Below are 16,274 nucleotides of genomic sequence, written 5' to 3' on the forward strand. Positions count from 1 at the left end.
CTTGCCTCATATTGTGAATGTCCTGGGGACTTTAAGTAGCAACCACCTAGCTGACTGGATATGGTAACTGATGGTGGTGAAGGAGACCAGACTACAGAGGTAAAGAGGGAGTTTACCTGCTGGTGGTGAAGGAGACCAGACTACAGAGGTAAAGAGGGAGTTTACCTGCTGGTGGTGAAGGAGACCAGACTACAGAGGTAAAGAGAGAGTTTACCCAAAAGGGCTTTGTAGATGAACACATACAAATGTATCTTTCTGTGCATATAAAGTGAGGTCCAACCTACCATTTGGTACAATGTGCAATGGTGGGCTACTCAAAATAATATATCCCTTTCAGTTTGGTACTGTTAAGCATACCACACTGCTGGCTTGCCACAGAAGCAAAGCAGGGTCGGTCCTGGTTGGTCCTAGTCGGTCCCTGGATGGGAGACCAGATGCTGCAGGAGATAGTGTTGGAGGGCCAGTAGGAGGCTCTCTTTCCTCTGGTCTGAAATGTAAAAAATCACAATGCCCCAGGGCAGTGCCCTGGGTAGMGTGCCTTTTTTCGGGTGGGTCATTCAATGGGTATCCTGACTCTCTGTGGTCACTAAAAGATCCCATAGGAGTAGGGGTGTTAAACCTGGTGTTCCAGTTAAATTCCCAATCTGGCCCTCATACCATCATGGCCCCCTTAGCATCCCCAGCTTCCAATTGGCTCATTCATCCCCCCTCCTTTCCCCTGTAACTATTCTCCAGGTCATTGCTATYAATGAGAAGGTGTTCAGTCAACTTACCTGGTTAAATAAAGATTGTGTCAATACCATGTCACACTATAATTTCAACCCTGATCTGTCTGGAATTTAAATTGCATTGAACTACATTTCTGACACTGTTGAATTAAACAGTGTGCCATACATCATTAAATTAAGTCAGTCAACCATATATTCTGAAATACATCGTGTTATTTTATTTGGACAGCCATTGTAGCAAATTCAGTCGACTTGTTACTCTAGTATGATCCTGGAGGGGTTTTACTCAATGATATTCAGTAGTGGCATTGCATATGGTGAAAACTGATAGCCGTTCTGTAGCAGAAAGGAAACATTTTGTGACAGTGGACGAGAGTCATGTCAGACTGGCACACAGAGGCGTCATGCCCATAGGGGGCGCAGGGGCACGTGCAACCTCCGATTTCTCTGTAATACTACCAGCCACCTAACATTTGTATGAAGTTGGKTTTAGCTAGCCCAGATAGGTTCCCAATCTTCCAACCTCATAACTACAGTGCCTTCAGAAAGTATTCACACCCCATGACTTTTTCCATATTTTGTTGCATTACAGCCTGAATTTAAAATTGATTCAATTTGTTTGTTGTCACTGGCCTACAGTCAATACCCCATAACGTCAAAGTGGAATTACAGTATGTTTTTTAGAAATGTTTACAAATTAATTAAAAATGAAAAGACGAAATGTCTTGAGTCAATAAGTATTCAACCCCTTTGTTATGGCAAGCCTAAATACGTTCAGGAGTAAAAATGTGTTTAACAAGTCACATAATATGTTGCATGGACTCACTCTGTGTGCAATAATAGTGTTTAACATGATTTTGAATCACTACCTCATCTTTGTACCCCACACATACAATTATCTGTAAGGTCCCTCAGTCGAGCAGTTAATTTCAAACATAGATTGAACCACAAAGACCAGGGAGGTTTTCCGATACCTCGCAGAGAAGGGCACCTATTGGTAGATGGGTAAAAATGTTAAAAGCAGACATTTAATGTCCCTTTGAGCATGGTGAAGTTATTAATTAGACATTGGGTGCTGTATCAATATACCCAGTCACTACAAAGATACAGGTGCTATGGGTATACTTGTAATCGTTAAGGACTGGYGAGTTTTTCAGGATAAAAAATTAACAGAATGGAGCTAAGCACAGGAAATATCCTAGAGGAAAACCTGGTTCAGTGTGATTTCCACCAGACACTTGGAGATGAATTCCCCTTTTGACATGAAAATAACCTAAAACACGAGGCCACATCTACACTGGAGTTGCTTATCCATAAGACAGTGCATGTTCCTGAGTGGCTGAGTTACATTTTTAACTAAAATGTTTGGCAAGACCTTCAAGAATTTTGAAAAGAATAGTGGGCAAATGTTGCACATTCCAGGTGTGGCAAGCTCTTAGAGACTTACCCAGAAAGACTCACAGCTGTAATCACTGCCAAAGATGCTTCTACAAAGTATATGAATAGTTATGTAAAATGAGATAATTCTGTATTTCATTTTCAATACATTTTCAAASATTTCTGAAAACTTGCTTTCACTTTGTCTATTGTGTTTAAATGGGTGAAAAAAACATATATTTAATWAATTTTGCATTCATGATGTAACACAAGCTAATGTGGAATAAGTCAAGGGGATTGAATACTTTCTGAAGCCACTGTAGCTACCAAGAAGTCATTTCTGGCTATCAAATAAAATCGAATTGTATTTGTCACATGCACCAAATACAACAGGTGTACCTTACAGTGAAATGCGTACTTACAGGCCCTTAACCAACAATGCAGTTTTAATTCTTTTTTTATTTAAAAAAAAGAAATATAACAAATAATTAGGAGCAACAATAAAATATCAATAGCGACGCTATATACAGGAGGTTKCGGTACAGAGTCAATGTGCGTGGGTACCYGTTAGTCGAGGTAATTGAGGTAAAAAAAGATGTCMAAAAGATGTTGGTGTAGGTACCGTTAGTGGGAAGTGGCCATCAACGAGTTAAAAACTGGAGGGGGTCTGGGGGAACTCCCACATATTTTGGAGGGGATTTCTTTCCCAATGCTCACTCAGCCAACTTATTCAGTACTTTGAAAGTCACTTACAGGAACTGGCATGTGCTTCATGTTAAGCAGCTGTTGATATTCACCCTCCTCCCCTCTTTAAAGGGAGAATCGATATGTTTTGCATAAATGCGAATAGCCATGTCTATGAAGTAATAGCCAGGGCCCAATTTCCTGATAGCGATGAAACTTAAGCTTATGAGTGTTTCAACGATGCTTTGTTTCTATAATTGTTTATGATTTAAATAATGTATATAGGCCTATGTAGCCTACTGTATTTATAGTTTAATGTAATAATGTTTGTTTTCATTTGAAGCATCTTTTTACCCTTTGCTTGTTTATAACAGTTGCAAAGACACTGGCTGTGTATTGTATTCGTTGGTCACAGAGAGACAAATATAATGTGTTTAGAAGATGTTTATGTTAGCTGTTCTACAGTGGATTTGAGCCAGTAGATAAATAACGAGTGTTTTTTAAATGCACCTTTAGAAACTATGGTTTTGGGAAACAGCTTGGAGATTTAACAATGTGCCTGTGAAGGTTCAAAGATGAACTTAGCCTTAAGATGCTTTTGGGAAACCGGGCCATGGGCAACAAATTATGTGAGACAAAACACATATATTTTTTGAGTGCATATTACATACAAGTTTTGCATGTGGAAATTTTATATAATTTTGTAGAATGACCTTCCAGTGTAAAAACATGGAAACTAAAAACTATGTGAGAAGTAGGGATTGGTCTGAAGCTGAAAAATAAAGATAATTCACATGAGCACCACAATACCTACTCCACCCATGCTCTACCAAGGTTTTCCAGCACACAGCTTTGACCTACTACAGTAGCTATGGCTATTATACTTCAAACAATGTGCATGCAGGTTGCTTAGGGTTCAATCCTTCTCAAACAGCCTAATTCATACTCATACTAGAAATAATGGACTTTACAGTGTCCTGCTATTAAAATAATGTATGTGTGTATACAGTTGAAGTCGGAAGTTTACATGCATTTAGGTTGGAGTCATTAAAACTAGTTTTTCAACCACTCCACAAATGTCTTGTCAACAAACTATAGTTTTGGCAAGTCGGTTAGGACATCTACTTTGTGCATGACACAAGTAATTTTTCCAACAATTGTTTACAGACAGATTATTTCAATTATAATTCACTGTATCACAATTCCAGTGGGTCAGAAGTTTACATACACTGAGTTGACTGTGCCTTTAAACAGCTTGGGAAATTCCAGAAATGATTTCATGGCTTTAGAAGCTTCTAATAGGCTAATTGACATAATTTGAGTCAATTGGAGGTGTACCTGTGGATGTATTTCATGGCCTACCTTCAAACTCAGTGCCTCTTTGCTTGACATCATGGGAAAAAAATTGTAGACCTCCACACGTCTGGTTCATCCTTGGGAGCAATTTCCAAACGCCTGAAGGTACCACGTTCATCTGTACAAACAATAGTACGCAAGTATTAACACCATGGGACCACGCAGCCGTCATAACGCTCAGGAAGGAGACGCGTTCTGTCTCCTAGAGATTAACGTACTTTGGTGTGAAAAGTGCAAATCAATCCCAGAACAACAGCAAAGGACCTTGTGAAGATGCTGGAGGAAACAGGTACAAAAGTATCTATTTCCACAGTAAAACGAGTCCTATATCGACATAACCTGAAAGGCCGCTCAGCAAGGAAGAAGCCAAAACCGCCATAAAAAAGCCAGACTACGGTTTGCAACTGCACATGGGGACAAAGATCGTACTTTTTGGAGAAATGTCCTCTGGTCTGATGATACAGAAATAGAACTGTTTGGCCATAATGACCATCGTTATGTTTGGAGGAAAAAGGGGGAGGCTTGCAAGCCGAAGAACACCATCCCAACCGTGAATCACGGGGGTGGCAGCATCATGTTGTGGGGATGCTTTGCTGCAGGAGAGCCTGGTGCACTTCACAAAATAGATGGCATCATGTGGAAGGAAAATTATGTGGATATATTGAAGCAACATCTAAAGACATCAGTCTGGAAGTTAAAGCTTGGTCGCAAATGGGTCTTCCAAATGGACAATGACCCCAAGTATACTTCCAAAGTTGTGCCAAAATGGCTTCAGGACAACAAAGTCAAGGTATTGGAGTGGCCATCACAAAGCCCTGACCTCAATCCCATGGAATATTTGTGGGCAGAACTGAAAAAGTGTGTGCGAGCAAGGAGGCCTACAAACATGACTCAGTTACACCAGCTCTGTCAGGAGGAATGYGGCAAAATTCACCCAACTTATTGTGGGAAGCTTGTGGAAGGGTACCCAAAACATTTGACCCAAGTTCAACAATTTAAAGGCAATGCTACCAAATACTAATTGAGTGTATGTAAACTTCTGACCCACTGGGAATGTGATGAAAGAAATAAAAGCTGAAATAAATAATTCTCTCTACTATTATTCTGACATTTCACATTCATAAAATAAAGTAGTGATCCTAACTGACCTAAGACAGAGAATTTTTACTAGGATTAAATCTCAGGAATTGTGAAAAACCTGGTTGAAATGTATTTGGCTAAGATGTATGTAAACATCCGACTTCAACTGTATATATAGAGATAGGGTGTTAATATTTTTAGATATACTGTAGGCCTATTGTAAATGTGTGGTATTGTAACTTCACCATATTTATTGCCAAAATAAATACAAATWCACACAACTTTACGCTACATATTCATTTGACAGAGGTAGTGAACTGCCCATTTATCAGCACAGCAATTGATAAAGCAGGACTATGTTCGCAAAACAAGTGTTTCTGAGTTTGTGTCAATATTACACAGGTAACCTAACGGTTAAAGAAATCAGGAATGCATACAGGCTTTATAGACCTCCAACACACCACCACATGTTATTATGTTGGGCACCTACTGAACCAAAAAATATGTTATGAAATATATGACCCCCCGGACCACACTCCAACCATCCTCACGTACTGTGTGCCCCCTCAGATCTTTTGGGGTGCCTGATGCCCCTGCTGGCACAGGTCTATTTCAAGGGAAGATACCTCTCTTACAGCTGCCAGAATCCGTTTTGTGGGGCTCGTGAAATTGAAGATTGATTTGTGCTGTGTCGCTGCCGCTGCCGTGCACGCCCTCGTAGCATATCAGCACACAGGAAACAGATTTATTTCAACCCTATTTGTGTCTCAAAGCAGGCACCCTGCGGGGTCCTGATAGTGCCTTGGAGGCCCCATTCATGCCCAATTATTAGTTATAAATCATAGACGGAGTCAGGGCCCGATGGTTGCCCCTCTCACTGCCTGCTGATCACAGGGGTGCTACAATTAATCTTGAGCAACATTCCTTGTTGTCATGGCGCCACCAGTCCCAGAGATAGGATCTTTTTTTGAAGAATTGATCAAACCTGTTGATTCAGTCAACCTTTTCCTCCAACCCCTCCCCTCTCCTATCAGCTCCCTGTTTCTGCAATCCAACTGGTGCCACTGTATGTACAGTGCCTCCACTGGCGAATGCTTACTGACCTTTCGCAGACAGCAGCTAGTCATCAGTCAAATTAGAGAGCATCTATTATCAACAGTAGGGGAGAACAGATGGTTGGGTTGTTTCGAAATGGGCCTTACAAGRATTTTCAAGCAAAAAGTAGCATTTTGGCTTGACTGATTTCCAAGAAGCAATTTGTATAAATGTATGTATGCATATGTATCAATAATTAAGTGTATTTTCAATCACTCACTGAAACATTGACTATATCGATGGTTTCTTTTGAAGATGTGATGGGGTTTTTGTCCTGGTATTTCTTGGGACATCTTGTGAATCTTTGACTGATTACGAGAACTATTGTACCTTTGATGTTGCAAGAATAAGGTGTATTGCACTGAAATGTTCTGACAGCAGAGGCAATTCCATTGCCTCATTTGTAAAAGCGATACCCCCATTGACTGCCTGAAAAAAATTGTCAACTGGTATAAAAAAATAAAAAAAATAAAAAATAATAATAATAATAAAAGCCCCAATTCCTTCAAGCATTTCCCCAGTACAGCGGATGTGTATATGCAGTAGTGCTACATATTAAATGACCATTTCTCCTCAACGTCATCAATTCCAACCCTCGCCACTTCGACAGGAGCAATTCACAGTACTTTTAGCCTTCATTAACTCTGCAATCATATGCTCCAGACAAATTCTATTGCGTTGGCAATGGTGCAAAACCCKTACTTTATCTCTCTACTGAAAAGAAGGGGGGAACACATCATACAAATATCCTGTTTATCAGAAGTAGAACTAATTTTGTTTCTCTGACCGCAAGTGAACCGCAGATTAATCTAGGAGACCTTGAGTACCAGTATATGCACACAATCTCGCAATGCTCCCAAGCCACAATCTCTGACCTTTTGATTTTAATTAAGCAGCCGCTAAAATCAAAGCGTCTCGGTGCCCTCCCCTTCCCCCCTCTCCGTAAGTCCCCCACTCTGCCTTGCTCAATAAACTTTTTTCCCAGTGAAATAGATGGGAGATAATCCACATCGGAGCAGTGATTGAATATTGCCGTGGGAAGTTTTTAGCATGGCGGAATTAGGAGGCGTAAGTGCAGACACATATGCCTGCCAAATGTAATCTGCTCATAATAAATTCTTTGCCCTTTACACTGTACAAAGCAATGAACACAAGTGTTGGATTTAGTTGGAACTCAATTCTCACTGCTGAGGTTCAGTACGATTCACAATGTGTTTTGTTGATTATGATTGAGAAGTCGTGTAAGTTTCCATGTATACATTGAGTCATGAGACAACATTTCATTCTACCTAACCAAGTTTCATATTCCCATTTGAACAATAGAGGTTGAATTATTTGTAATCGAATGTGTCTTGTCTTTTGTCTTGCAGCTCTTGAATCATTGGGACAGTTGCTTGGGTGCTGAAAGGTAGGCTTTTGTGTTTTGTCACGTTTGTGTGGAAGTGATCTCAGATGCAATTTGTGGATAGACATCATGATGGTCCACAAGTTACACTTTCGGTTGACATTAAATTCATTAGAATGACTCTAGGAGACAGACAAAAAGGGTGTGAGTGAGTGAGTCTGTGAGTGAGTGAGTGGCAGGGGCTGTGGTGTGTGTGTGTGTGTCGGTGTGTTGTGTGTGTGTGTGTGTGTGTGTTGTTGTTGTGTGTGTGTGTGTGTGTGTGTGTGTGTTGTGTGTGTGTTGTGTGGTGTGTGTGTGTGTGTGTGTGTGTGTGTGTTGTGTGTGTGTGTGTGTGGTGTGGTGTGTCGACATCACATGCTGTGCTCCAGTGAAAGTCCCACTGTAGCATGTTGGTTGGACACATTTTCAACTGCCATCATATCCCAGCAGTTATGTTGTTGTTTTTTACAATGGAGGCATATTGTGACATTTTACAGTAGCTGCATTTATTTCTTCACTTGAATTGTCTGTGGACTGCATTTGTGCTGGCACAGGCACAATGGAAGTCTTAGAGGGTAGAGAGAGAGAGAAAGAAACAGAAAAATAGAGAGAGAAAGCCCACTGCTCTTTTTTCAATTCTGTTTAATTGTCATTGTGCAAGAGATCAGCATGCCGCTTTAGCAGTCGCTGAGTTCTGCCCAGCCAATAAGAACTTGCTCTCAGCCGCGTCTGACAGTGATAAATGGCGCTGCGGCCGTCTCCCTCGCCCATCGTCCCTGTTAGCAGCTGAGCAATGCATTGTGGGAACGCGCAGAGACTGGCACGGCTGCGGAATGGGCCTTCGGGCCTTTCATTAATAACATGGATGCACTTAATGACACGTGTATGAGGGTGCTTTTGTTTGTGTGTATGTGTGTATTAACTTCACACAAATTGAGGGAACCTGTGGCCATAAGTATTGGGCCTTTGAATGTGCCAGTTCATTTTTGACTACTGCTACACCGCAATATTGCGTTGTTTGGTTTAATGTTGTTGTTGATGTTGAAGTTTTTGTCATGAAAACCCTCTTTAAATAGGACTTTCTGTCAGTCAGACAATCCATGTATTATTTTTTTTGTTGCTGATGTTGAACAGAAGTCAAACACCTTACTGTGGTGATTAACCCAGTGAGCTGAAGAGTCCATTGAACCTCTGTGAAAGATTTAACAGTAAACATTAGAACCAGTGCTTTAGTGAAAATTAATGTTATTAGCCGCAAAAAAAGTGTTGCCATTTTACTGTTGAATATCAGACCATAGCCTTGTTTTTATTGATCTTACAATCCATCTCTTCAAAATGATATCCAAGATATATCTTATTTTTGGATATTAAGACAATTCAGCTAGATGGATAAGGGAAACAGTGCTGTACATATAAGTTCTATTACGTTTCTGAAGTCATTATTACATGTAGAATACCAACTCTTTACATCAAGGTTCACTTAATATAAATTATTTTACATTTTAGCAGACACTCTTATCCAGAGCGACTTACAGTAGTGAGTGCATACATTTTCATACTTTTTAGTACAGGTACCCCAATGGGATTCAAGCATTGCAACTACCAACTGAACCACACAGAACCTAAAGTGTTTATAAGCATTAAAAATGTTACTCTTTGCAAAATGTTCAGTTGTGTCATTTTACTGAAATGGAACATATATCTCGGGAAACTGTATAGGCTAAGTAAGGTATTGAACTCCCTTAACCTATTTACAGTTGAATTCTGAAGTTTACATACACTTAGGTTGGAGTCATTAAAACTAATTTTTCAACCACTCCACAAATTTCTTGTMAACAAACTATGGCTTTGGCAAGTTYGTTAGGACATCTACTTTGTGCYTGACACAAGTCATTTTTTCCAACAATTGTTTACAGACAGATTATTTCACTTATAATTCACTGTAACGCAATTCCAGTGGGTCAGAAGTTTACATACACTAAGTTGACTGTGCCTTTAAACAGCTTGGAAAATTCCAGAAATGATTTCATGGCTTTAGAAGCTTCTGATAGGCGTCATACCACTCAGGAAGGAGACGCGTTCTGTCTCCTAGAGATGAACGTACGAAAAGTGCAAATCAATCCCAGAACAACAGCAAAGGACCTTGTGAAGAGGCTGGAGGAAACAGGTACAAAAGTATCTATATCCACAGTAAAACGAGTCCTATAGCGACATAACCTGAAAGGCTGCTACTAACTTTAAATGCCGTGTCGCCCGCGTGCTAGCGTAGTAGCGACTACTCCGCGGCTTCCCTGTTCCATCTATTGCTGCCCCCTGGACCCTATGATCACTTGGCTACATAGCTGATGCCTGCTGGACTGTCCATTAATCACGGTACTCCATTCTGTTAATTTCTTTTGTTTATCTGTCGGCTACAGCCGCGAACTCAGGCTCTGTGTGTAGTTAACCGACCCTCTCTGCCCATTCATCACCATTTTACCTGTTGTTGTTTTAGCTGATTAGCTGTTGTTGTCTCACCCGTTGTTGTCTTAGCTAGCTCTACAAATCAACACCTGTGATTACTTTATGCCTCGCTGTATGTCTCTCTCATATGTCAATATGCCTTGTATACTGTTGTTTAGGTTAGTTATCATTGTTTTAGTTTACAATGGAGCCCCTAGTTCCACTCACTATACCTCTGATACCTCCTTTGTCCCACCTCCCACACATGCAGTGACCTCACCCATTATAACCAGCTTATCCAGAGATACAACCTCTCTTATCATCACTCAGTGCCTGGGCTTACCTCCGCTGTACCTGCACCCCACCATACCCCCGTCTGTACATTATGCCCTGAATCTATTCTACCACGCCCAGAAATCTGCTCCTTTTATTCTTTGTCCCCAACGCTCTAGGCGACCAGTTTTGATAGCCTTTAGCCGTACCCTCATCCTACTCCTCTTCTGTTCCTCGGGTGATGTGGAGGTAAACCCAGGCCCTGCATGTCCCCAGACACCCTCATTTGTTGACTTTTGTGATCGAAAAAGCCTTGGCCTCATGCATGTCAACATCAGAAGCCTCCTCCCTAAGTCTGCTTTAGCACACTCCGCCAACCCTGATGTCCTTGCCGTGTCTGAATCCTGGCTTAGGAAGGCCACCAACAATTCTGAGTGTTCCATACCCAACAACAACATTTTCCGTCAAGATAGAACTGCCAAAGGGGGAGGAGTTCCAATCTACTGCAGAGATAGCCTGCAAAGTTCTGTCATACTTTCCAGGTCTATACCCAAACAGTTTGAACTTCTAATTTTAAAAAGTAACCTCTCCAGAAATAAGTCTCTCACTGTTGCCGCCTGCTATCGACCCCCCTCCGCTCCCAGCTGTGCCCTGGACACCATTTGTGAATTGATCGCCCCCCATCTAGCTTCAGAGTTCATTCTTTTAGGTTACCTAAACTGGGATATGCTTAACATCCCGGCAGTCCTACAATCTAAGCTAGATGCCTTCAATCTCACACAAATCATCAAGGAACCCACCAGGTACAACCCTAAATCCGTAAACATGGGTACCCTCATAGACATTATCCTGACCAACTTGCACTCCAAATACACCTCCGCTGTTTTCAATCAGGATCTCAGCGATCACTGKCTCATTGCCTGTATCCGCTATGGGTCCGCGGTCAAACGACCACCCCTCATCAATGTCAAACGCTCCCTAAAACACTTCTGCGAGCAGGCCTTTCTAATCGACCTGGCCCGGGTATCCTGGAAGGATATTGACCTCATCACATCAGTCGAGGATGCCTGGTCATTCTTTAAAAGTAATTTCCTCACCATCTTAGATAAGCATGCCCCGTTCAAAAAATGCAGAACTAAGAACAGATACAGCCCCTGGTTCATTCCAGACCTGACTGCCCTTGACCAGCACAAAAACGTCCTGTGGCGGACTGCAATAGCATTGAATAGTCCCCGCGATATGCAACTGTTCAGAGAAGTCAGGAACCAATACACGCAGTCAGTCAGGAAAGCAAAGGCTAGCTTTTTCAAGCAGAAATTCTCATCCTGTAGCTCTAATTCCAAAAKGTTTTGGGACACTGTAAAGTCCATGGAGAACAAGAGCACCTCCTCCCAGCTGCCCACTGCACTGAGGCTAGGTAACACGGTCACCACTGATAAATCCATGATAATCGAACATTTCAATAAGCATTTCTCAACGGCTGGCCATGCCTTCCTCCTGGCTACTCCAACCCCGGGCCAACAAGCTCCAGACCTCCCCCCCCCCCCCCGCAGCTACTCGCCCAAGCCTCCCCAGCTTCTCCTTCACCCATATCCAGACAGCAGATGTTCTGAAAGAGCTGCAAAACCTGGGACATGTACAAATCAGCTGGGCTAGACAATCTGGACCTCTCTTTCTAAAACTTATCCGCCGCCATTGTTGCAACCCCTATTACCAGCCTGTTTCAACCTCTTCCGTATCGTCCGAGATCCCTAAAGTTTGGAAAGCTGCCGCGGTCATCTCCCCTCTTCAAAGGGGGTGACACCCTAGACCCTGCTACAGACCTATATCCATCCTGGCCTGCCCTATCAAAGTCTTCGAAAGCCAAGTTAATAAACAGATCACTGACCATTTCGAATCCCACCGTACCTTCTCCGCTGTGCAATCCGGTTTCCGAGCCGGTCACGGTGCACCTCAGCCACGCTCAAGGTACTAAACGATATCATAAACACCCATCGATAAAAGACAGTACTGTGCAGCATCTTCATCTACGTGGCCAAGGCTTTTCGACTCTGTCAATCACCGTATTCTTATCGGCAGACTCAATAGCCTTGGTTTTTCTAATGACTGCCTCACCTGGTTCACCAACTACTTTGCAGACAGAGTTCAGTTGTGTCAAATCGGAGGGCATGTTGTCCGGACCTTCTGGCAGTCTCTATGGGGTACCACAGGGTTCAATTCTCGGGCTGACTCTTTTCTCTGTATCTATCAATGATGTCTCTCTTGCTGCGGGCGATTCCCTGATCCACCTCTACGCAGACGACACCATTCTGTATACTTCTGGCCCTTCCTTGGACACTGTGCAACAAACCTCCAAACGAGCTTCAATGCCATACAACACTCCTTTCCGTGGTCTCCAACTGCTCTTAAGCGCTAGTAAAACCAAATGCATGCTTTTCAACCGTCCGCTGCCCGCACCCGCCCACCCGACTAGCATCACCGAACTAGAAATTATGTGGACAACTATAAATACCTAGGTGTCTGGCTAGACTGTAAACTCCTTCCAGACTCAATTGAATCATTTCCAATCCAAAATCAAATCAAGAATCGTCTTTCTATTTCGCAACAAAGCCTCCTTCACTCACGCCGCCAAACTTACTCAAGTAAAACTGACTATCCTACCGATCCTCAACTTCGGCGATGTTCATCTACAAAATAGCTCCTAACACTCTAATCAGGCAAACTGGATGCAGTCTATCACAGGTGCCTTCCGTTTTGTTACCAAATCACCTTATACCACCCACCACTGCGACCTGTATGCTCTAGTCGGCTGGCCCTCGTACATATTCGTCACCAGAACCCACTGGCTCCAGGTCATCTATAAGTCTATGCTAGGTAAAGCTTCCGCCTTAATCTCAGTACACTGGTCACGATAACAACACCCACCCGTAGCACACGTTCCAGCAGGTTATATCTCACTGATCATCCCCAAATCCAACACCTAATTTGGCCGCCTTTCCTTCCAGTTTCTCTTCTGCCAGTGACTGGAACGAATTGCAAAAATTGCTGAAGTTTGGAGGACTTTATTTCCCTCACCAACTTTAAATATCAACTATCTGAGCAGCTAAACCGATCGCTGCAGCTGTACATAGTCCATCTGTAATAGCCCACCCAATCTACCTACCTCATCCCATACTGTTTTATTTTAATTTACTTTTCTGCTCTTTTTGCACACCAGTATCTCTACTTGCACACATCATCTGCTCATTTATCACTCCAGTGTTAATCTGCTAATTGTAATTATCGCTCCATGGCCTATTATATTTTGCTACCTCCTCATGCCTTTTGCACACACTGTATAGACTTTCTTTTTTTCTAACTGTGTCATTGACTTGTTTATTGTGTTTATTGGCTTGCTTTTATTGTTACTTCCATGTGTAACTCTGTGTTGTTGTCTGTGTCACACTGCTTTGCTTATCTTGGCCACGGTCACAGTTGCAAATGAGAATTGTTCTCAACTAGCCTACTTGGTTACATAAAGGTGAATAAAAAAATAAAACATGTAAAAGGAAGAAGTCACTGCTCCAAAACTGCCATAAAAGACAGACTATGGTTTGCAACTGCACATGGGGACAAAGAATCGTACTTTTTGGAAAAATGTCCTCTGGTCTGATGAAACAAAAAATAGAACTGTTTAGCATCAATGACCATTGTTATGTTTGGAGGGAAGGGGGAGGCTTGCAAGCCAAAGAACACATCCCAACTGTGATCACGGGGGTGGCAGCATCATGTTGTTGGGGATGCTTTGCTTCAGGAGGGACTGGTGACCTTCACAAAATAGATGGCATCATGTGGAAGGAAAAATATGTGGATATATTGAAGCAACATCTTCAAGACATCAGTCAGGATGTTAAAGCTTGGTCGCAAATGGGTCTTCCAAATGGACAATGACCCCAAGCATACGTCAAAAGTTGTGGCAAAATGGCTTAAGGACAACAAAGTCAAAGTATTGGGTAGCCATCTCAAAGCCCTGACCTAAATCCCATGAAACATTTGTGGGCAGAACTGAAAAGGCAAGGAAACCTACAAACCTGACTCAGTTACACCAGCTCTGTCAGGAGGAATGGGACAAAATTCACCCATTATTGTGGAAGCTTGTGGAAGGCTACCCAAACGTTGACCCAGGTTAAACAATTTGAAGGCAATGCTACAAATACTAATTGAGTGTATGTAACTTCTGACCACTGGGAATGTGAGGAAAAAAATAATAGCTGAAATAAATCATTCCTCTTACTATTATTCAGACAATTTCACATTCTTAAAATAAAGTGGTGATCCTAACTGACCTAAGACAGGGAATCTTTACTCTGATTAAATGTCAGGAATTGTGAAAAACTGAGTTTAAATGTATTTGTCTAAGGTGTATGTTAAACTACCGACTTCAACTGTATATTCTTTCCTCTGTGTGGTACTATCCTGCTGTAGTGAGAAGAAACAGGCTGAGGTAGTCGAGGCATAATTAGTAATCTGCCATGGACACGTCAGCTCATGTTAGTGTTTCACTTTTAATTCCTTTTGTCTGTTCTCCGCCGCTAGCCTTTCCCCTTGTTTCGTGCAGCCGGTGTGTGTGTGTGTGTGTGTTGTTGGTGTGTGTGTGTGTGTGTGTGTGTTTGTGTGTGTGTGTGTTGTGTTGTGTGTGTGTGTGTGTGTGTGTGTGTGTGTGTGTGTGGTTGTGTGTGTGGTGTGTGTGTTATTTGTTGAGGTTCCTCTATGCAACTGTTTACCATTCCCTTTTCTGCTTTGGCTCCTGCTTTTTGTCCTCTCTCTATTTTGGATTTATAAAATGGAGGAAATGTTGAATCAGGTTGGAGACTCATTCATCGCAGTAATGTGTGGACCAGACGGTGGGCTAGTCAGACGGGCATTGTGTGTATGACAGAGTTGGTGTACCTGTGCGCAGTCTGTATTGTGAATATAAGACTCTTATAAATACTGTATGTGCCTGTTTGTGTGATATAAAACTTGCGTATGGGGAGTGTGTGTATCATGTGTGTCATCCAATGGTGTGTCCATATGTGTTTCATGTCAGTTTGTGTGCATGCCTTGGGAGGAATGTGTGTATGTGTATGCAAATACTGGTGTGTGTGTGTGTGTGTGTGTGTGGTGTGTGTGTGTGTGTGTGTGTGTGGTGTGTGTGTGTGGTGTGTGTTGTGTGTGTTGTGTGTGTGTGTGTGTGTGTGTGTACGTGTGTGTGTACGTGTGTGTGTGTGTGAGTACGTGTGTGTGTGTGAGTACGGTGTTGTGTGTGGTGTGAGTACGTGTGGTGGTGTGTGAGTACGTGGTGTGGTGTTAACTGGTTGCGTTGTGTGTGTGTTGTGTGTAGATGTGCGTCTCAGGCAGGGGCGATGTGATATGAAGGCAGATGAAAGGTGCTTTGAGGGAAACCCATAACACTCCCTCTCTTCCCCACCTCGCTCTCTTTCCCTCTCTCTCCATTCTCTCTCTCTCTCTCTGTCCATCCTCTCCCGGTCCACATCTCTCTCTGTCTATCTCTCTCCCCCTCACTCCATCCCTCCCCCCCTCTCTCCATTCTTTCTCTCTCTGTCCATCCTCTCCCCATCCACATCTCTCTCCACATATCTCTCTCTCTCTCCCCCTCACTCCCTCCCTCTCTCTCTCTCCCTCTCTCTCTCCCTCTTTCTCTCTATCACTCTATGGCTCGCCTCAGTGCCAGTACTGGCTGAACTCTCACTTTCCCCAGATGCGCGGTTGGCAGGGCTGTACTGAAGGACGACACATCAGGCATGTGAATTAGACTGGAAGAGGGAGGGGAGACATCCCTGGAAATCAGGGATTGCTCTGCCCATGGATTAAAG

The 16,274-nt window shown here is 42.6% G+C and overlaps 1 protein-coding gene across 30 annotated transcripts in view; it reads left to right on the forward strand.

Moving 5' to 3' along the window:
• The window catches only part of LOC111960007 (receptor-type tyrosine-protein phosphatase delta-like), a 648,092-nt gene that overhangs the window by 354,407 nt on the left and 277,411 nt on the right, over positions 1 to 16,274 (forward strand). For all 30 annotated transcript variants that reach the window (XM_070437867.1, XM_023981849.2, XM_070437873.1 and 27 more), the window contains one exon: positions 7,691 to 7,728. The gene's annotated coding sequence lies outside the window, so the exon portion shown is untranslated. The remainder of the gene's footprint in view (positions 1 to 7,690; positions 7,729 to 16,274) is intronic.

This window comes from Salvelinus sp. IW2-2015, linkage group LG37, assembly GCF_002910315.2.
Source record: "Salvelinus sp. IW2-2015 linkage group LG37, ASM291031v2, whole genome shotgun sequence".
Taxonomy (NCBI): Eukaryota; Metazoa; Chordata; class Actinopteri; order Salmoniformes; family Salmonidae; genus Salvelinus; species Salvelinus sp. IW2-2015.